Here is a 22,335-nt window from a genome sequence, read left to right on the forward strand (position 1 = left end):
GGGTTTATAGTTTAAGATTCAGTTTTGAATAAAAATATTGGTAATAATCTTGCAGTTGTGCTTGATATAGTATGGAACTCGTATTCATATTTAATTCAGAGGTTTACATTTTACTCAAAGCCGCCCAGACGGTAAACGGTTTAGGGACCGAAACGCCGTCGTATAGACCTCCGACCTAAGGTTCTACACCAATCACAGTTATGTCCATGCGACGGAAAATAATCTACCATCCACCGCCGGCGGTATTCATTGATTCAGAGATAGTAATATTACAATGCTAAATTGACAATGTCATATTTACAATAATTGTTACAGAATAATCCGCATGAAAAAATATACCATCAATTAATCATTACATTGTCATGGATAGTACCTATGCTATGGAGAACGGAACTCGTATATTAACCAGTTTCTAAACTTATGTCTACTTCAATACGTCATAACTTCGCGTTCTTCTCAGTTACACATCTCAAAATGTGTGTCCGTCCTATTGTTGCAGTTATCCACAAAGTTAGCCAGTCACATCAGTTCAAGCAGTTGATAGTTCCATAGCCCAGAGTTTATGATGTTGTGTAGACCACGGTTTCTTAAACTTTTTTTCAGTCGCGGTCCCTTTTTATGACTGATAATTTTCGCGACCCCAGGACCCCATAATATTTACAAAACTTGTGTGAGACTCCATCCATAAGTATTGCGAAAATCCGACACACGTGTGAGCGAAACTGTCAATATTTTCAGCAGTTTTAGGTCATTAACTTTAGTTTCTAATTTTAAGACATATAACAATATGAAATTTTTAAATAAGTAACAGACGAAATGATAGCGTCACGTGCAAAGCAAGGAAAATGAACGTATTGCCTTATTTTTACCTTTTTTCAGATACATTGTGTAAAATTATTTGGTTATTGTAAAATTATTATAATAAGTTAAAGAATTATCAAAACTGCTAAACATTTTGGCAAACCCTTGGTATAGGTACTGCTTACCCCTTGGGGGTCGCGACCTACAGTTTAAGAACTCCTGGTGTAGACTATTCTATGTTCATATAAATTGGATTCTAAGTTAACTTTTGATAAATTGTTTTTCACTTTTGTAAAGTTCATTGTTCACGTAAACACTTGTCCATTTCGATACGTCGTAACTTCGTGTCCTTAGCAGTTTGCACACCTCATTATGTGTGTCCATAGCAATTTGCATACTGTGCCGCAGTTAGCCACAGAGGAATCACGAAATTGCAGTGTTTAGTGACCCTGATTGCGGTACCGAAGGTTCCACGTTCAAATCCCGGGAAAAGCGTGTATGTAAATTGTTTATCAATTCACAAGGAGCAACGGTGGCCTCCTATTGGGTGCATCCGTAATAAAATTAATTCCGCTTCTGGCCTTAGTAATGACAAAACCCTAAATTGGCTAGTAACCGGTATAAAAGAATCTTTCACTCAGAAGCTTTAATTATTATTAGCCCAAAGAGCGTTAGCCCAGGAGGACTATTAATTTCGTTTTGGCATTTTACTTAGATTCCCTTTTTGCGTTATTCACTTTTCAAAACGTTTCCACCAAATATTAGAGCCCTGTGTTATATTTAAAGAAAGTGAATAATGAAAAATCTGCATTAAATGTGTATATGTTTCCCGAATTGCGATAAAACAACGGTACCTACAGCCATCCAATTTTCAATAACGTAATCCTCCTCCGAATATGGGCATGTGGAAACCCAAATTTGGAATTTGTTTTATTACCAATTTCATATTTTGTAACAACGAATATTTGATTAAGAAACTCAACGATTCCATAGCGAGCCATGGCAACACTGTACGAAAAAAAAATTTTTTTTGTCTCCAGCGCGCGATACCGTATCGGAAATCCTAATGATATACTGATTTTAAAATTATTTTGCGATATTGCCGTTGAATTGAATTTTATGGTTTAAGTGCAAAGAACATGATATTTAATAAATAAAGTAATAATAAAACTCTCAAAACGTTACAAAAATGCCCATTTGGGTGCAATGCAAAATTTTTAAGCTTCCAGACCTTTTTATTTTTAGTCCAAAGGGGTTTCCTGAAGGACTAGTGTTTTCGTTTTGCGATTTTGCGTTGGTTCACTATAAATGTCGTTTCACTTTTCAAATTGTTGCCACCCAATATTATCTTACTGCATTATATATGAAGAAATTAAATAATGAAAAGGCTTCATAAATCTATGTATATTTCTTGCATTGTGATGAAACAACGGTACATAGAGCCATTGAATTTTGAACGTCATCTTCTTGCGAATATGGGTATGTGGATGTCCAAATTTGAAATTTGGAATTTGTTTTATGATCGATTTCATATTTTGTAAAATTTTAACGAACTTGGGATTAACAAGCTCAAGGATTTCTAAGCGAGCCATGCCAACATTGTACATAAAAACAGTTTTATCTCCAGGGCGCGAGACTGTGTCGGAAATTCTAAGAATAAGCTCAATTTAAAACTATTTTATTGGACAGCAATTAGTAATCTACAAGTAACGAAAAATTATAGCACTAAACATTTATTCATCATTTGTCGACAGGAAACATGCAATAAATCAAATAAAATGTCCTTTTACCTGGCAATAAATCAAAATTACCCTTTTACTCATGTACATTTATGAATATTTCAAACTCTTTAAACTTTCTTAGCTATAATTTCTGTCCAATCATTCATGAAAGGGATTTGTTTTCCTCTAGGAAAAACATAGACTTCACATGGGTTCCCAGAACAACATTGCTTACCTTCCAGATTCAGAAAGCTAGATCGGCGCTTCTTTGCTGTTGCACTGAGTGACTTGCTCTTTGCTCCGGCACGTCAGTGGCATAAGTAGCAATTAGCTTCCATTATTTCTACACCTACTCCACACCTATTTCTAATATTTAAAATTCTTGGACCTGCTTTATATTTGCAAAGTTTTCTGCTTGGCTTTATGAGATTACCGCACAGCCTCGAGGGTTATCTGTCTAAGGGGAGAGATGGTTCGTGGAGGACTTTCTAGGAGAAACTGGCTCGTATACATGTTACACATGGGGAAAACCATGAAAATGCCCATGCAGCCAGACCGTTCGCGGGATTCGAACCTCGGATCGAACTACCAGTGTTCAGCGACTTTACCGCTCCGCCGCTGATGGGCGCATAACCTTCTGATTTGAGCAAATGTAAGCGATATAAATCGGAGGGAAAACCAGATAGTGTTTAACTTAAATGTTAAGAGAACTTAATATAAGCATCATAAATATTTGGGTTAAAAGTATGATTCCAAAATAAAGTATTAACGCTCAGTATGGATATCAGACATTTACAATGAGTGCACTCCCCAATGTTTACATGAAAAAAGGGGTCTCCAAACTTTGATCTGCAAGCTTTTCGCAAACATTTTACCGCATTGAAAACAATTAAAAGATTATTTCAACTTTGATGTTTTTAATATTAAGACTAGCCGCTACGAGACCTGTCCTCGTCTGGCTTTTAAATGTACCGTAAAATTGTCTAAAGGGAACACCAGACATTAAGTTTAAAATCTGCACAGAATTTTACTCAGCAGAACAACTTCATCAAAAAAATATTTAAAAAAATAAAAATGTGTCACATATTAAAAAAATAAAATGAAGTAAGCAATCTCCCTTAATTCAAATATTAATTATCCTAATAAATAAATTAACCAACTTCCCGTTGCAAAATCTTAAGAATTCAAATGGCACAAAGAAGTTAAGAACTTTGCTTCCTAAAAGAAATCATGCAAACGTTTTACATAATTAAAATGTAATATAAAACAGTACAATGAATGAGGCAATAAATCTCATATTTTCAATAGAAAATGGTGAGCAATCCAGTATCAAAAGCAATGGATGAAAAACTGTTGCCAAAACCCTATTTCTAAAAATGAAACTATCATCAGAAAGCAATAACCAATCAAAATTGTTCTTCGTGGATGACATAATTCAAAATATAAAAACCTCTTTGTCGTTAGCTAATAAAAAGAAAGAGAAAATGAAATTCTTTCTGTTGTGCGTCAGAATAAGAAGATTGCGCTGTGCGTGTTGCGTATCCAAAAATTAAAAGAAAATTGGCGGCATTTTATCTCCTGTTTTCATCAATCAGCAGTCTAGTAGTATCCAAAGCATTGAATGAAAAACTGTTGCCAAAATCGCATTTCTAAAAGATTGAAACTTTAAAAAATTATGCAATTTCATCAAAAAAGATAAAATAAAAAATCTGATTCGAGTTTTGAAAAAATCGCTTGGAGGTGCACTGGATCTTGACTAGATGCACCTATGTACCAAATTTCGCAGCCCTGGATCTATTAGCTTACGCACAGCGCGAACGAAAGTCACACACACACACACACACACACACAGAGAGAGACTCTTTCTTTTATTATATGTAGAGGTCGTGTCGTGTGGTGTGGTGTATTTAGTTATGGCAAAGCACACCAGGCTATCTGCCTAAGGAGAGGGATGCCTTCATGGAGGACTTTCTAAGGGAAACGGGCTCGTATACACGTTACACATGGGGAAAACCACGAAAACACCCATGCATCCAGCCCGTTCGCGGGATTCGAACCTCGGACCGAACTACCAGTGTTCAGCGAATTTACCGCTCGGCCGCTGGTGGGCCAAAAAAACAAGGAAAACTCTTCTAATGGTTTTATGATTACTGGATTCTCTTATAACGGAAAACTTAAAACAAGGAAAGTAGATGAAAATGTCAAAATTAATTCGGATTATTATCAGAAATGTGTTAAAACGTATTTTTAAAAGCGAAATTCCATTTCTTTATCCAAACAATCTTCACAATGTTAAGTTTTCCATCAGGAGAAGGCTCCAAAAGCCATACTATTAAATCTACTGCACTATTTAAAAAAAAATATGAATGAATCTGGAATTGAAGCTCTTCCCTTTAAATGCGTCCTATCCAAGTCCGACAATGTCTCTAACATGGATTACGGTGCATCTGGACTTTTAAAACATCCCAAACCTTGGATAATCTCTGTCCAAGGTATGGGATACCGCTTATAAAGAGCTTGGAAGATTGTGAAGGGGAGTAGAATAAAATCAACCTTAATGTTTCATGAAAAGGACTTTTATCTTGGAAATCACTGTGTAATGTGATAGTTCAACAAAAGAACTGTCGCCCAGACGGTATAGTGATTAGGGAAGCCAACTACGATAAATAAGGGCTAGGGTTTGAATCATGGAGAAGACATGGACGTTTGTAAATGTATAGTGCCGGTGCGACATGGCGGCATTCTAAATATGCAGCGAGCCGAAAGTTCTTTCGTGTGGACTGAGGGAAGGGGAGAGAAGCGTGGAAGACCCTCGGATCCCCCGGGGTGCCCTCCTTCAAAATTGGGGTTGGAAAATAGAAGTCCAACCTCTCTTTCGAGTAGGCTCTGGCAATCATTGTTCCATGTAATATGGACAAGACAACAAAAGGGCTATCAGGGCAAAGATATCAGGCTCAACATATCATGAAATAAAATTCTAAGGTTTCATCGTTAAAAATGTGTAAACACCGTCTGTAGTATTAGCAGATTTAATTATTGCGATTTCCTGGTTCTTCACACTGGCTGTTTTATTATTCAGGATAATTGTAGTTGAATTTTTCAGAACTTTACTAGAATCATAAATTTGATTACACTGTAGCTGACGTTTCGCTGACAAATGATAAATACTGAGTCATTGAACATTATATTACCCAAACAAGTTTAATTTTTACAGGTAGAGAGAGACACGTGGTAAAACTGGATATTTGTTTGGAATATTTGATTCAGTTTGGCGCGTTTTCAAAAAATTGACAAGTCGCCAAATCGGTTGTTTTCATGAGTTTTAGAAAATCGCTAACTCATCATATCGCCATATTACATGGTTGCGAATTTGAATTAATTCTGTAAACATGCAAAAAATAGATCATGTAAACATGCAAAAATATCTAAAACAGAACTTCAAGGAAAACAACAAAAAAGTTGGAAGTACAGAATCCCCCACTGCTTGGTGTGTTTTAAAGAATTGCACATACTCGGTATCCATGTACACATGACCTATTTTCACTTAAAAAAATATCCCAAAATTGCACAAAAATGGCATTGCGCACTCCCTTGACTTTATCCATGTACACATCGACGTATTTCCACTTAAAAAGGACAAAGAAAATTAACCAAAATCCAATTCTTCTTACTCTTGTAAAAATCGCCAAACAAATAAGTGGGCGATTCTGCCCTTTACCCAAAGTGTTTGAAAGTTAATAATTATGTATTTTATAGGATCAACAATATTAAATGTTTTCGTAATATCACATACCATTTCTAAGACAGTAGCAAAATGGAGTAAAGCGTTTTATTACGAAATTTAAGAAATTGTAATAAGCAGTAAATGAACAATAAATGATCGGAAAGCATTGATTCGTATTTAAGCCAGATTTGGCACGATTTCGCTTCACTTGGCCACTGGACCGTAATCTCCAGTCTAGCCAGACCCGTAAATACAAGTTTATTCTCTTTTCTCCCATATACGCATGGATGCAAAAATTGCGACAATCATAATTTGAACTGAATATAAAAACTAAAATATCTTGTAAACATTCTATGTAATAGTATGCCAGTATTGAAAGAAGCAATCAATCCGATAAGAAATGACTGCAACTTGTTTTGAAAATGAGGCGTAAGAGATTACCAGCGAGGATATTCCGTTTGGCATCAGTTGTACCATTATTGGCGACTTTAGGACCTGCCCCGGCTAAACGGAAAAGTACCAAGAATTATTGTTAACAGCAATATATGCAATAGGCCGCCCAGTCGGTATAATGGTCAGGGAAGCTGACTGCGGTGCCGAAGGGCCTGGGTTCGAATCCCGGAGAAGGCATGGTTGTAACTGTCCGTCCCTTCATAGGAAAGGCGATGGTGTCCCACCTATTAGGTGCCTCCATAATAGAGAGACCACCACATCCGGCACAATAATGTATACCGAACATTTAACAATTACGTTTTAGTGCATCTAACACCGAACATTTAAGTTACATTTTAGTGCACATGTCACGTTAACTCTTGTATGTTACATTTAAAAATCATGCCACCTTTGCCTTTACCTTCATGGTACCAACTACTGTGAGTTATCACCAATAGATCAAAAATGCCTTAGGCCTTTCACGTTTGTATCCAAACGAAGATATCACCCAGAGGCGTAGAATGCATTCAAAAACTCTAAGGTTTGGAGTAATCTGGTCGTGGAGAGGCAAAAGTTTCCATAGATCTTAAGCAATCTTTTACAAATGGTCGCATTCAGTCTCTGCTAGATATTAATTCGGAGTTATTTATGAAGAAGCATTCTGAATTGAGAGCACTTTGTCACAGGATAGGAAAACAGTTTAAGTCTGCGTTCAATTAATCAGTAATGTCCTTAACATGCACCGAAACGTCAGAGTTCAATCAGACATTGGTGGAAAACACAAAGTTCATAAAATTTTGTAGAATTTGCAATCACTCAAAAGTCACATCACATGAAGACACGTTAAAACTTTATTCGCAGATACGCCCGTGTGGGTGTGTCAATGAAAAAAGTAGCACAATTTCCACTTCAAATCTTGGAATTCAACAAAGTTTACAGTCATGAATACAAAATACTTGATTAAATATGAAGAAAAATGAACTATTTACAAATTGACAGTTACGAAGATGCGTTATGGTGTATTGCGCGGGGTCTTTTTACCACGCTTTCAATTGTAGGATCGTAAATCATGCCATCATAACACATCCTTGTTTATTTCATGATGCTGTTCACTCAACTCAGCATAGTAGGCGGACACAATTCCTTTCCAACTGTCTATATCAGGATTTCTTAAACGTTTTTCATTCGCAACCCCCTTTTAATCACCGAGAGTTTTTCGCCGATCCCATAATATTTACAAAAATTTTGTGGGACACCATAAGTATTGCGCAAATCCGACATACGCGTGAGTAAAACTGTCAATTTTTTCACTTGTACTTTAATTATACTATTGAAGTTTTAGGTTCATAACTTTAATTTCTAATTTTAAGACATAGAACAATGTGACAATTTTAGATAAGTAACAGACGAAATGACAGCGTCGCGTAAACATCAAGGAAAATGAAAGTTTATAAAAAAAATGCGTGGAAACGTTTCCGTTTTTTTCATTGTCTGTATTGTCTTATCTTTATCTATTTCCAGATACATTGCGTAAAAATATTTGGTCATTGTAAGATTATTATAATAAGTTAAATAAATATCAAAACTGATAAAATTTTTAGCTACCCACAGTTTAAAAAACCCTGGTCTATATGAAATGAATGTCTTAAGGGGAGTCAGAACACACTATACCGGCGATGTTAAATTGGCCATTTTCGATGCACCTTTTCTCAAAATCTACTGTAGATACACGTTTGAAATTTTTTGTGTAATTAAAGTACACCTATCTGATTATACTGAAATGAGCTTTTGTAACATTCTGAGTTTCAGAGTTAATTTATAGAATATTGTCATAGAGTGTTTTTAGTTATTAGGTATAGTAAACTTTAGAACTTTTCTCACAAAAAAACATTTATGATTTCTTTTTCTTAGCTTATCACAAAAAGCTCATTTGGTAAATATTAGGAAACATAATTATAAAGCCGTAAGAAATTTACATGCCTGTGAGCTGTAGTTCCTGAGAAAAGCTACATCGAGTATAAAAAATTACATTCGGAGAAAAACACATGTTCGTGTAAAATTCCTCATTGATCAAAGCGTACGATGATAAATTAAAACTAGATTTTTTTACTGTTCTAATTTTGATAGAGATTAAAGCGTGGTGTTTTTGGAAAGCTAAAAGTGGAGAGCATTTGAAAATGCAAAAGTCCCAAATCACCCTTTTTGGAATATTTTTGGCTTCCAACGCCCCTTGAAAGGTTACGCAATTACATTTTCACATTCAAATGATTAAAAAGAAGCTAAAATTTATCACTTACTGTGAAAATGGGGTTTTAAAGCCTTGAAGCGAATGAAAAAAGCAACCCAAAAAAGTTGGTCTTTCCGCAGCACAAAAATAAATCACTAGTTGTTTTCACACCTTCTCGATAAAATCTCTTAAAATCAATCAGATGTTTTTCAAGGAACTTCACTGAACATATACCTCCGCTCTTCCGAATTTGCAAACGAGTAAATGAGAAATGAGATGGATACTGACTGACGTTTAGTTAGAAACATTTCACGTATAGACTGTTTCACTGGACGAAGGTTTGGAGGATATTCTACCGAAAAGCGCCAATTTTATCGCCAAACCTCGCTGAAAGATGGGATTTTCAAATTTCCAAGTATCGTGAAAAATACGGATTGCTTTTATGTACGAATTTTTGAAAGTTAAGTAAGTTCATAAGTTCGGTAGGTTAACTTACTCAATGTCGTAAGTAAGATTATCTAGTTATTCAAATTTCGGAAAATTTTAGTGTAGCTAACTATTTACGTAGAAACATATAATCCGCCTATTGATCACATCATATTCTTACAGAGAGAGAACTTCAAATGGCAATTTGATAAAATTATCAAAGCGAAAATAATTTGTGTTATATAATTTAGTTCTGTTAAAATGAACGATAAATTTTATTTGTTTCATTAGCCCAAAAGGGCTATAAATTTCGTTTTGGCATTTTGCGTTGATTCACTATAAATGTCAGATCACTTTTCAAATTGTTGCCACCAAATATTAGAGTCCTGTATTATATTTAAAGAAATTAAATAACGAAGAATCTGCATCATTGCATGGATGTTTCTCGCATTGTGATAAAACAACGTACCTAGAGACATCGCATTTTGAATAACGTAATCCTCCACTCGAATATGGGAAATCTGGAAAGCCCAAATTCAAAATCAGATTCCAGATTGGGAATTGGTTTAATTATCTATTTCATATTTTGTAAAGCATTTATGAGTTTTTGATTAAGAAACCCAACGATTTCAAAGCGAGCAATGTACCGGAGAGAAAAAAATTTTTCCCCAATGCTGTGTGTCAGCGAAACCTCTCTATCGGAATTTCTAAAGATATGCTTTTTTAAATATTCTGTGATATTGATGTTGAACTGAATTTTATGGTTAAAAAAAGGTCCCTTTGGGCGTTTTCTTTTTTAACTTACTGTGCAGGCAAGCCACCACATTTATTCAACATCAAGTTTGTTCACTCAATGACAGAGCGAGATTGACCAACTACAACCGATTCTCCTTCTTCTGCTCCGAAGGGAAGGAGGTTCTTCTGTTCGCTCTCACCGCGGATGATGCATGTCTGCTACTTGTTCCTTTTCGTGCCTTTCTGACGACCATCTCCATATAGTTTGAAGAGAATGCATTTTGCCTAAAAAATAAAATGGGTATCGAAGATTCAACTCAATTTATCTAGATGCTGCCTTCTGTAGTAAATTAATGATGTTCTACGACTTGAGATATCCTCGAATGGAATTCATGTGCACGTGTTGCACCTTGGTACGAGAATTTGCCTTGTGTTTCTACAAAAATATATTGGAATAACCAGTCAACTCAATTTCCTTCGTTATAAAAATTGAATTTTGTTATCATGTAACTTTGTTTAACGAAGATGTACTGAGATTTATTTAGATTGGAATATTACTCATTTCTTGCAAGAAAGGTTAGGACCCAAAATGGTAGGACTAACATGCATTGCAGTTGCTTTACCACTGTCTATTACCTTCTGTCTGGTGACGTTTCCTTGATTTATACTAGTATTAATTTAAAATTTCACGATGTCTAGATATAATAAATTTCTCGTAATTCACATTATTTGAAGTGTCATCCTTTGGGGGTAAGTTACTTTAATTTCATATTTTTTTTTCAGATCACACATTTCATCCTGCACGTTATCAAGTATTTCTGGGTTATTGCGGTCTTTTATTATTACATTTACTCAATGCAGCGAGTGAGATTGTAAAGTTATTGAAATTCGAGAAATTTAAAAAAGTGTGGCTAACTATTTAAGTAAAAACATCTAATCCGCGTATTGATCGAACATCGGAAGTCAGTTACAGAACTTCTCTCAACTGGGGTTATCAATCTGTAACCGTTAGACATTTTACGCAATTTCTATTTAGCCATGTGATTCATGTAATTTTGGTTTTTGTAATCTCATATCCGACCGATATCATTATCCGACGGTATTATCCTGAGATTCATGTAATTTTGGTTTTGGTAATCTCCTATTTCACCGATATCATTATCCGAAGTTTTGATAATCTCATATCCGACCGATATCATTATCCGACGTTTTGATAATCTTAGGAATGGATCCTACTATCACTAAAATGAAATGAATTTGCAAGATTAAAAAAAAAGGTTAAAATTCAAAGGAATTCATTAAATAAATGCTCACAATGCGGAACTGTGGTCCATATTTGAGCTACAAGGAAGAAATAATTTGAAACCTCTCATTCATCTACAATATCCTTCTATTCAAGCACAGGAAATTCCATTCAAATTTTACTTGATAGTTTCTCAAGTAATGGAATTCAAGAGTTTCTTACCCTTCTAGTGACACCAATAATAGCAAAAATGTGTGTTTCTCTGTTGAAAAATTAATTTTTATGCCAAGGGGCGTTAGCTCAGAAGGGGTATTAATTTCGTTTTGATATTTGCGTTGAAAACTTTAAAGGTAGGTTCACTTTTTCAAACTGTTGACAGCAAATATTACAGCCCCTTATTATATTTAAAGAAATTAAATAATGAAGAATCTGCATGAATGCATGTATGTTTCTCGCACTTTGATAAAACAACGGTACCTAGAGCCATCCAATTTTGAATAACGTACGTTTCCACACGAATATGGGTACCTGGAAGCCCAAATTTGGAATTTGTTTTATTACCCATTTCATATTTTGTAAAACGTTTACGAATTTTTGATTAACAACCTCAACGATTTCAAAGCGAACAACGCAAAAAAAAAAAAAAAAAAAAAACTCCAGCGCGCGAGACTGTTTATCGAGAATTCTAAAGATATGCTCATTTTAAAATTATTTTGCGATATTGGTGTTGAACGGAATTTTATGGCTTAAGAGCAAAGAACATAATATTTAATACATAAAGGCAACCCACAAAATGTTGAAAAAACGCCCCTTTGAACGTAATGAAAAATCCGAACGTTTTCAGATTTTTTTTTATCTTTATTAAATCTAATTTTTATTTAATTATTTTTTCTCTGCCTGTGCCATTCACTTAGCACAACGGTTATAAGTACAGTAGTTCAACCCGGGTTGTAGTCTACCCGGGCAGTCTGGTTTCATGCTGTTTCTGTGATGTATACGATTTATGTGATTATTGCAAAGCACTCAATGGCTATCTGCCTTTTTAAAGGGAGGGATGCCTTCGTGGAGGACTTTGTAATGGACACTGGCTCACATACACGCTAAATATAGGAAAAACCACCACGAAAACTGCCATGCAGCCAGCCCTTTCGCTAAATTCGAACCTCGGACCGAACTACCAGTGTTCAGGGATTTTACCGCTCGGCTGCTGGTGGGTCTCCAGTAACAAGAAAGCATTCTTTCTTAAGTACACACGTCAAAACCAATTAACCCCTTGGCACACATACTTTCCGACTGAATTATAAGCGAAGCTTAGTGACACGTGTTGCCTAATTTCCAACGCTGCTAGTTTATTTGAACATCCTAAGGTATACGAGGGCTATATGCCTACGAGGAGAGAGGGTTCGAGGCGAATGTTGCAAGGAAAGGTAATTACTATTAAAGTTAGACATAACGAAAACTATGAAAGCCAACTATGCAGCTAACCTGATTACCTAAGCTCATACGCAGAAGGAACTATCTACATTCTACACCGCCCCAGCTGCGTTAAGTACTCGGTGTACTCTGGCCGTTGCTTAAGAGTTGCATTTTCAGTTTCTTGGAATAGTCCATCCCTTTAATGCATTATGTAATTATAATTACTTATGTTTCAATCTAATTACGTTTCAAGTTTCTGGTGTTTGGGTAATACATGAAGGACAATGCTGTCTTTTGCTGTGTTCATAGGGAATTATTTACCCTGAGTTGTGACAAAAATTAACACTGCATGTTCCCATGGTTTCCGAATAAATTACTTACATAAACTTTATTTTCCTTCAGTCGTAATAGCGATATAAGTGCACATAAAGTTGTAAAACGTTATTGAGTACCCACGTGCATGCTCTTTTGATGTTGCCTGCTTTAAAAGACGTAATTTAAAATGTACTTATAGATAACTAATCACCACATGGATTTGATCGACTGGAATTAAGAAACTATCACATTCCCTTCAGCGTATGCTTATGTTTTAAGTAATTAATGTAATTAATCAAGGGAATATTGTAACGAATCGAGGCCCACCAAGCGGCAAAGCGGTAAAGTCGCTGAACGCTGGTAGTTCGATCCAAGGTTCGAATCCCGCGAAATGGGTTGGCTATTTGAAAATGCCGCTTTGCTAATGTTCCGAATGTGCCCGATTTTTGCTATATAAGCATTCGGATTGAAAACAATCGCAATTTTTGCAGTTTCAGTGAACCTGAACACTCGCTTCGTAAAAGTTGTGTGTATGGTTATAATAACAAAAAAAGAAAAAATCTGAAAGGTTTCAAATTTTAAATGACGTCCAAAGTGGCGTTTTTTTAACGCTTTGTGTGCTACATTTATTTATTAAACATCATGTTCTACGTACTCAAACTAAAATATTCAGTTCAACAGCAATATCGCAAATTAATTTTAAAATGACCATATCTTTAGAATTTCCGATACAGAGACTCAGACGCTGAAGATAAAAAAGTTTTTTTTTTTTTTTTTTTTTTTTTTTTCCCGTACAGTATTGCCATTCCTCGCTTTGAAATAGTTTAAGCAATTTTTGTTTAAAAAAAACTGAAGTGTTACAAAATCTTAAATTGAGAATAAAACAAATTTCAAATTCAAATTAGGAATACCACATGCCCATATTCTATGGAAGATTACGTTATTCAAATTTTCATTAATACCAATATAACCATAATATATAAATTTATCATTAATGTATGGTGGACGCGAGTTGAAAAGTGATATAGCTTTTAAAGTTTTTGTTGGCATAAATTTAGGTATTTTGCATAATGAAACTCGAAAGGCATACGAAACAAACGTGCGCCAAGATATATATTGGCGAGAGAAAGTAAAGTTCGAGTGCAATGCAGTATATTTGATTTTTCACCCTAGCTACTTGTACCTGGCCAAAGGTCTAATCCAGTAGTACTTTCTTCTCTTTTCAGGTACGATGTCGAAGTATGTTCCTGTTTATTTTTCTTATTGCCTAAAATAGGTAAGCCTGGTGATTTAGGACTGATGATGATTCTCTGTAAGTTATTCTTTTCAATACTTCAGTGTTTTAATGTCCGTGAACATTATTACTTTTGTTATGCTTAAGTTAAGCAAAATTATCCTATTTTATTAAATAAAGATTTCGTAGTTAATCTTTTAACTTATGATTCTTTAATTCTGTGCTTGAGGAAACGTACTCATTACGCTTTCAGTGCTAATGCACAACCAACAGTTTTCGACGCAAAATGCCAAAAGGAAATGAATAATCCTTCAGGGTAAATTGCCCCGTTGGAATAGTAATTTCGAATTTTTACTATTATTGCTCTTATTATTGTACATATTATGACTATTATTACTATTCGTATAGAAGTTCTACGTTAAAAAAATTCAACCGGCTTTTGGGATTGGAGAATATTCGGCTCTTTAGAGCCACACCCTCTCTTGTCACGTCAGATAATAGCACGCTTAGTTTCTATCTATGCAAACTCTTGAAATAGGTTTGGTTTGGTTTATTAGATTACGGCAAATCATTCGAGGGCTCTCTGCCTTGAGGGGGAGATGCCTTCGTGGAGGACTTTTTAAGGGAAACTGGCTCGTATAGACGCTACACATGGGGAAAACCACGAAAACACCCATGCAGCCAGCCCGTTCGCGGGATTCGAACCTCGGACCGAACTACCAGTGTTCAGCGACGTTACCGCTCGGCCGCTGGTGGGCCCAAACTCTTCACATAATCCTCTTCCATCTACGCTTGCTTCATAGTGGAAAATGGCCCACCAGCTGTCGAGCGGTAAAGTCTCTGAACACTGGTATTTCGGTTCGAGATTCGAATTCCGCAAACAGGCTGGATGCATGCGCTTTTTCGTGGTTTTCAACAAGTTTAACTTGTATACGAGCCAGTTTGCCTTAGAAAGTCCTCCACTAAGGCATCCCTACCCTTAGGCAGATAGCCAACGAGGCTTTGCCGTAATCAAATAATCCAAGCCATAGCGTGAAAATGTAAAAATCTGAGCTGTTTTCCAGTGATCTTGTTATCCTATTATATACAAAACGTGAGCCGCAAAATTATAGTCTTAAACCCAAGCAGCAACGTACGTTCCGAAAACGTTCAGAGACCATGTCATACCGTTCTATAACGGTGTTAGGTGCATATAGAACGTTCTACATAACGTGCTAAAGTGGTGCGTGTAACAACAGTGTTACACGCACCACTTTAGCACGTACGTACATTTCGACGTACAACACTGGTGATTTTTTAAACGATCCTAGAATGTGTTATAAAATACGATCTACATAACGTGCTAATGTTGTGCGTGTTGAGCCTTGTTCTTAGAACGTACATTGCATTCGAGGTATATGCATGCAATGTACAATATTGGTACATTTCGAAACGTACTCGACATGTGGTATAAAGTACGTTCTAAATGAGGTGCTAAAGCAGTGCGTATGATAACCGTATTCTTAAATTGTACATCTCAATGTACAATCCAGGTATATTTCGAAACGTTCTGAACATGCACTATGAAAAACGTTCTAAACGACGCGCTACAGCGGTGCGCATTTTAACCGTGTTCTCAGGACACGTATTTCAACGTACAACATTTGTACTTTTTGAAACTTTCTCGACATATGCTATTAAGTACGTTCTACACGACGTGCTAAAGCTGTGCGTAATATAACCGTGTTCTTAGCACCTACATTTTAAAGTGCAACAACGGTACTTTTCGAAACGTTCCCAGATGTGCTATAAAGTACGTTCTGCATGACGTGCTAAAGAGGTATGTGCTAAAACTGTGTTCTTATAATGTACATTTCGATATACAATACTGGTATTTTTCAAAACGTCCTCAACATGTGGTATAGGGCCCCCCCAGCGGCCGAGTGGATAAGTCGCTGAACATTAGTAGTTCGATCCTAGATTCGATTCCTGTAAACGGGCTGGCTGCATAGGCGTACATATATATTTAAAATAATTCTTTTTTTTTTCTTCATCAAATTTTGCTTTAATGAAAAAAAATCTATAATCCTTTTTTTTCCGTTTCTCTTACTTGTATATGAAGAAATATTTTTGTACCAATTGTACGGATAAAATCGCTTAATACTGATTGTTTTTTCCTTCGAGTACTTGCTTATAACGGCATTGGCCACTCCCAAGGCCAAAAGTGGTGGCCATTTTATTGTGGGAGCACGTAATACTCGGCCACCGTTACCTTCTATAAAAGGACAGGCAATTTTACATCCAGGCCTTATCCGGGATTCGAACCCGGGTCCTTCGGTATCGCACTCAGGATCCCCAACCACTATACCGTCTGGGCGGCTTTTAGTACTGATAGTTCAACTCAGTTTCAGATCCCGACGAAGGTGTTTTTGTTTTCATGGTTTTCCCATGTCTGATGTAAATAAGAGCTAGTTTCTCTTACCAAGTCCTCTGTGAAGGTATTTATCTTCTTAAGCAGACGATCCTAGAGTTCTTCAATGAAGGAATTGAGAGATTGAGATGATTCCAGAAAAGTTTAAGGATTCCAGTTCTAGAAAATGTAAAATTCTGCCCATCCAAGATTTGAAAATATAAAGCTTACAATCACTTCAACAGCATGGACAAGCACTTTTTATCTTGAACTAGCGGAAGTACCCGATGCCAGTTAAATTAGATTGAGAGTAATGTATTTAACAACAACAACAAAAAAAAAAAAAGATACCTGTGTAATCCTTCTCTTACAACGATGCAAAAGGTACGATTCATTATTCTTATATTTTTCAGTCTGATGCGATATGGAACCCTCATAAGAAATTTCGATAAAAGAATAAAATAATTCTCTGTGATTACATCAGCAACAATGGCACGCGGTTTTAAATGAGTTTCGTCTTTCTAATCAACAGGTAGTGAAAGCTCAAGTCCCATCCACTATTGCACCTATATTCAATTCAATTTTAGTCGATTCAATGCGGCAAAAAATCCATCGTAATTGATCAATCAATAACGCGAACAAACAAACACACAAACAGGCATTCTTCTTTATACATATAGATTTTGTGAAACTTGCAAAATTTTTTTTTAACAAACTCTCCGATTTGAAAGCGAGCAGTGGCAACACTTCAAGAAATAAAGCAGATTTTTATCTCCAGCTTATGAGACTGTTGCCACTCGGAAATATAAAGACGAAAATTAGTGTTTACAGAATTTTTAATCAATATCGGCTGATAAAAGTCGTACGAAGATGAGAACACTCGAAATGTCTTCCACGAATTTTTTGAATCTGGAATAATGTATTTAATGTTTGGCAATGCTATTTTGCTTTCATCGTAAAACTTAGAAACTTTTTATTAACAAACTCTAGGATTTGAAAGCGAGCAGTGGCAGCACTTCTCGAAATAAACCAGATTTTTATCTCCAGCGTGCAAGACGACTCGGAAAAATAAGGGTGTACATTAGCGTTTTCAGAGTTTTTAATTAATATCTCTGATTTTAGCTATTTTTGTTTTGTAACAAATTAGACTTCGACCTTTCCTAGGAGCCCGAAAAGAATTGTAGAACGTTTGGTGATGATAGCTATAGTAGTGACTGAGTTAGTCGTGAACAAACAAAACACACAAACAGATATTCTTCTATATATATATATATATAAAGAGCGCAATGGGTTGTTAAGGCAGATTCTGATATATGTATATAAATAGTATATATGCCATAAATCTTAATATAGTCAAAGAAATTCCACCGTTTTTCATATTTCGGCCAATCCCTCTTCTTTCGAAGCAGAATTTATTCACTGTTGGAAGTTACAAATGGACGAGTTTAAACTATTTATGTTATAGAGCAGTTAAATTGGCTGTAAAAGTGATGTAAAAACTATTCTCAACTGCAATTATAGTACATCTAAGCAATAATAAAATATTTTATTCACCATTATAAATTCAAGCTGTTTTGTTTTTAGCTATCAGAATCAGAATGTTCAAGAACCGTTGTAAAAAAACGCAGTCAGTCACTATCCCAAAGTAAGTACTGTTGTGAAAGAAATCTGAAAAACATAGCCACGTGAAAAAACAATAAATCATCTTTTTTTTACTTCCTTGTACGAAGTACTCTAATCCCGAAGAACTCCAGGTACCATATTTCAACGATAATATCCATTTTGACCGTTATCGAATGAATTTTAATGTTTTTGCCCGACATCTGTACGTAAGGACAGAATAAAGGACCCTGTTTCCCCCGAAACGAATTATAAGACAAATTTAAAATGGATTCAGAAGAGATTTTTTCGTGACATCTGTACGCACGTACGTACGTATGCATGTATGTCGCATAACTCAAAACGGAGTAGCCTCAAAACGTTGAAATTTTGTATATAGGACTGTTATAACATGTAGTTGTGCATCTCCCTTTTTGGTTGCATGCGGCAGCACCCAAAGTATATAAATATATATACCCACTCTGTTACTCGGCTCAGGGAGCTCAGTTTCTTTTTTCCTTATATGTTGATGAATTGTGATTTTTTGCTTTAAAATGATTGAATTTTTTTGTTCTTATCTTCTGGTTAAGGTTTTTATGCCTTCAGTTATTGAGCATGCAATAATTGCAGAATTATCAACGATTTAAAAGTTGTGTAAGTTTGGTTAAGCCTAATTTTTTACAATAGCAACCATACCATATTTGTTTACATTTGAAAGTTAGCAGAGGAGTGGATTTGTTGCCAATCTAGAGAAACTAATCTTTGAAACAACAAAGTAACGTCTTCTTTCATTTTTGCGAATTAAATCAGGCTTAATCCATTCTGTAATTATCATTTTACTTATTAAAATTCTCCGATACATTTAATGAGCATAGCGTCCACAACAAATTAATTCAGTTTCTACGTCTTCAGTGTCGGCACGCTGGTCGAACTGCTTGTTTTTGAGTGGAAACTCTAATTTTAATTGTAAAAGTTATTCTTTAAATTATTTAACTGCATTTATCTTTTATATATTTCTATATATTTCAATTTTTATTAAAAATATTTTGAGGTTTTATGTATTTTTACCTTATCTCGAACTGAATTAATTGAATGAGAAATGTATCTCTAATTAAATTCGAGGAAATAAGTTTAAAAGAAAAAATGCGAATAATTTAATATTCCATAGAAGGAAGTCATGTGGTGTACACATCAGATATTTGTAAACTGTATAATGTGCATGTAACTCCGTATATCATCCATTGTCTTGCTAGAAAAGAACGCGTTAAGTTATTGCAACTGTTAGATACATCTCGGACTTGTATTTAATTAGGAATAAATTAATAACATAAATTACAACTAAAAATTATTGATTGATAAAATTATTGATTATTGATTGATAATAATATAGCTTTTTACTTTTGGTTTTAAGGAAATCCTGCAAACTGTCAAAGTTCTTTCCAGCGTAATGGGAAGAAAGGAAGCTAGACATGCAAAGAATTAAAAAATTCGTATGATATATATTTTATCGCAAGTTTTTTACGTCAATATTTCTCTTCAGCATAATTAAGAACAACATCATATTACCATACAAGAATTAAAACGTTTGGTTGATTTGATCGCTGCAAACCCGTGCAAAGACTATCCGTAAAAGTATATAGATGCCTTGAGGAAGGATTTATTTAAGGGAAACTGTCTCGTATGCACTTTACATAGTACGAAGCTACGAAAAGGTACACGCAAATAGCCAGGATTGTAACTTAATCGAATGGCCAGTGTTCAGCGGTCTTATCCGCTCAACAACTGTTGTGCCAATAATGTAGCAAGATTACATACGAAGACTGAGAGCTTCGTTATTAAATATTGGCACGTATTCAGTTATTAATAAGTTGTTGCAAAAATTGACCTTAAGTGTTGCAAGCGCTTCACTAGTTGGTCGACTTACGTATAGATTATGTATTAAGACGAGGGGGCAAGCATTTTTTCTATGCTTATAAAAATATAATTTTTAGATGTGGAACTCTTGCCATAATCAAAAAGGTAAACAACAAAAACACATTGAAAAAATCTGTTGTGTAAACCACATCACTTCTTTGTACGGAACATTAAATTATACGCATTTTTTCTTGCATTTCATTTACACTTATTAACTCGAATTTCATTGGAGATACATTTCTCATTCAATTCATTCAGTTCTCACTTTGGGTCAAAAATGCATAAAAACTCAAAATATCTTTAATAAAAGTTTAGAAACATAGAAAAATCTAAAACACCAAATACAGTTAAAAAATGTTTTTTAAAAAATTAGTTTTTACAATTAAAATTAAAGTTTCAACGCAAAAACAAGCAAAGTAGATATTTCGGTTGAAAAAAACTGAAAGTTTACTTTCGGTCTCACTCGCATAAAGAACTCGAGGTGCAGAAACCGACTTAATTCACTATTCTGCTAATTTTCAAATGTAAACAAATATGGCTGCTGGGGTAAAAAATTAGCTTACGCCGCAATTAAGCAACTTTTTAATTATTGATAATTCTAGAACTATAACTTGCAGGTTAATTAAAGGCAATTAAAGTTTAACTGGAAGGTAAGAACAACAAAATTCAATCATTTTTAGAGCAAAAAACTGACAATTTACCAATACATGAAATTAAAAACAAAAAAAACGAGATCAATAAGCCGAGTAACAGAGTGGATATATATATATTTAAATAATTTTGGTGCGGCCGATTGCAACCAAACAGGGAGGTGAATGTTATAGGAGTCTTATATGCAAAATTTCAAGGTTCTGAGGCTACTCGTTTTTGAGTTACGTGAGTTACATACATACGTACGTGCGTAGGTACAGACGTCTCGAAGGAAAACTCTCCTCCGAATCCATTTTAAATCCTTTTTGTAGCCCGTTTAGAGAAAAAGAGTCCATTATTGTGTCTTTACGTATAGATGTCACGCAAAAACACAGTTAAATTGCATTCGATAGTGGTCAAAATGGTTATTTTCGTTGAAATATGACACCAGAAAACTTTCGCGATTACAATATTCCTTTACTTCGTACAAGGAAGTAAATATATGAGTGTTGCATATATTTTTCATGGAAAATGGATATGATTATTGTATTCAGAGAAAGAGATCGACTTAATAATATGTTATGTAACAATAACAGAAGGGGAAAAAATCTGAAGAATTTATATATTACACCCAAAGGGAAATTTTTTAACGTTTCGTGTGTTACCTTTATATACTAAATATCAGATTCTTTGAACTTAAACCATAATATTCAATTCAACAACAATATCGCAAAATAAATTAAAAATGAGCGTATCTTTAGAATTTCCAATACGCAGTATCGCGCGCTGGAGATAAAAATGTTTTTTTTTTTTTTTTTTTTTTTTTTTCCCGTTCAGTGTCGCCATTGCTCGCTTTGGAATCGGTGAGTTTGTTAATCAGAAATTCCTTAAAGTGTCATAAAATACGAAATCGATGATAAAACAACTTCCATCATATTAGGGCTTCCAGATGCTCATCTTCGGTGGAAGATTACCTTATTCAGAGTTTGATAGCTCTAGGTACCGTTGTTTTTCACAATGCGAGAAACATACATGCATTCATGGAGATTCTTCATTTCTTTAAAGATAACAAAAGGCGATAATATTAGGTGGCAACAATTTGAAAAAATAACCGACATTTATAGTGAACCAACAGGAAATGCCAAAACGAAATTATTTTTTTTTCTGGGCTAACACCCTTTGGGCTACCGACAAATACTGTTTTAGATGCTTATTTTAAAGTTTTACAGGGTCTATATGTTTGATTTGTTTCTCTCAACCCAGTTCGAAAGACCTCCGATCTCAAGGTATAATCAAAATGCTTAAAAATGATATTGCGCCCTAGAACTTCAAGAACTGTATTGTATACCAGTTGAGAATAATAAATGATTCCAGCTACGTGATTTCAAATGTTTTGAATTTTCTAAAACCTGACAAAACGAATTTTCTATATCTTCATTTACCATAATATAGCAATTATTTCTAAGCTAACTGAACATCTCCTGTTACTTTTATTGCATTTGACTAAATTAGGTATAACGCTTTGGATT

The 22,335-nt window shown here is 34.9% G+C and overlaps 1 long non-coding RNA gene across 1 annotated transcript in view; it reads right to left on the minus strand.

Annotated features, from left to right (window-relative positions):
• Positions 1-9,197, minus strand: part of LOC146999380 (uncharacterized) — a 257,652-nt gene extending 248,455 nt beyond the window's left edge. Inside the window, exon 1 of the long non-coding RNA XR_015039649.1 lies at positions 8,976-9,197. This is a non-coding gene — a long non-coding RNA (uncharacterized LOC146999380). The remainder of the gene's footprint in view (positions 1-8,975) is intronic.
• Between the last annotated feature and the right edge of the window lie 13,138 nt (positions 9,198-22,335).

Source organism: Stegodyphus dumicola, chromosome 1, assembly GCF_044657685.1.
Source record: "Stegodyphus dumicola isolate Sdum_Otavi_A_Nest chromosome 1, ASM4465768v1".
NCBI classification, from domain to species: domain Eukaryota; kingdom Metazoa; phylum Arthropoda; class Arachnida; order Araneae; family Eresidae; genus Stegodyphus; species Stegodyphus dumicola.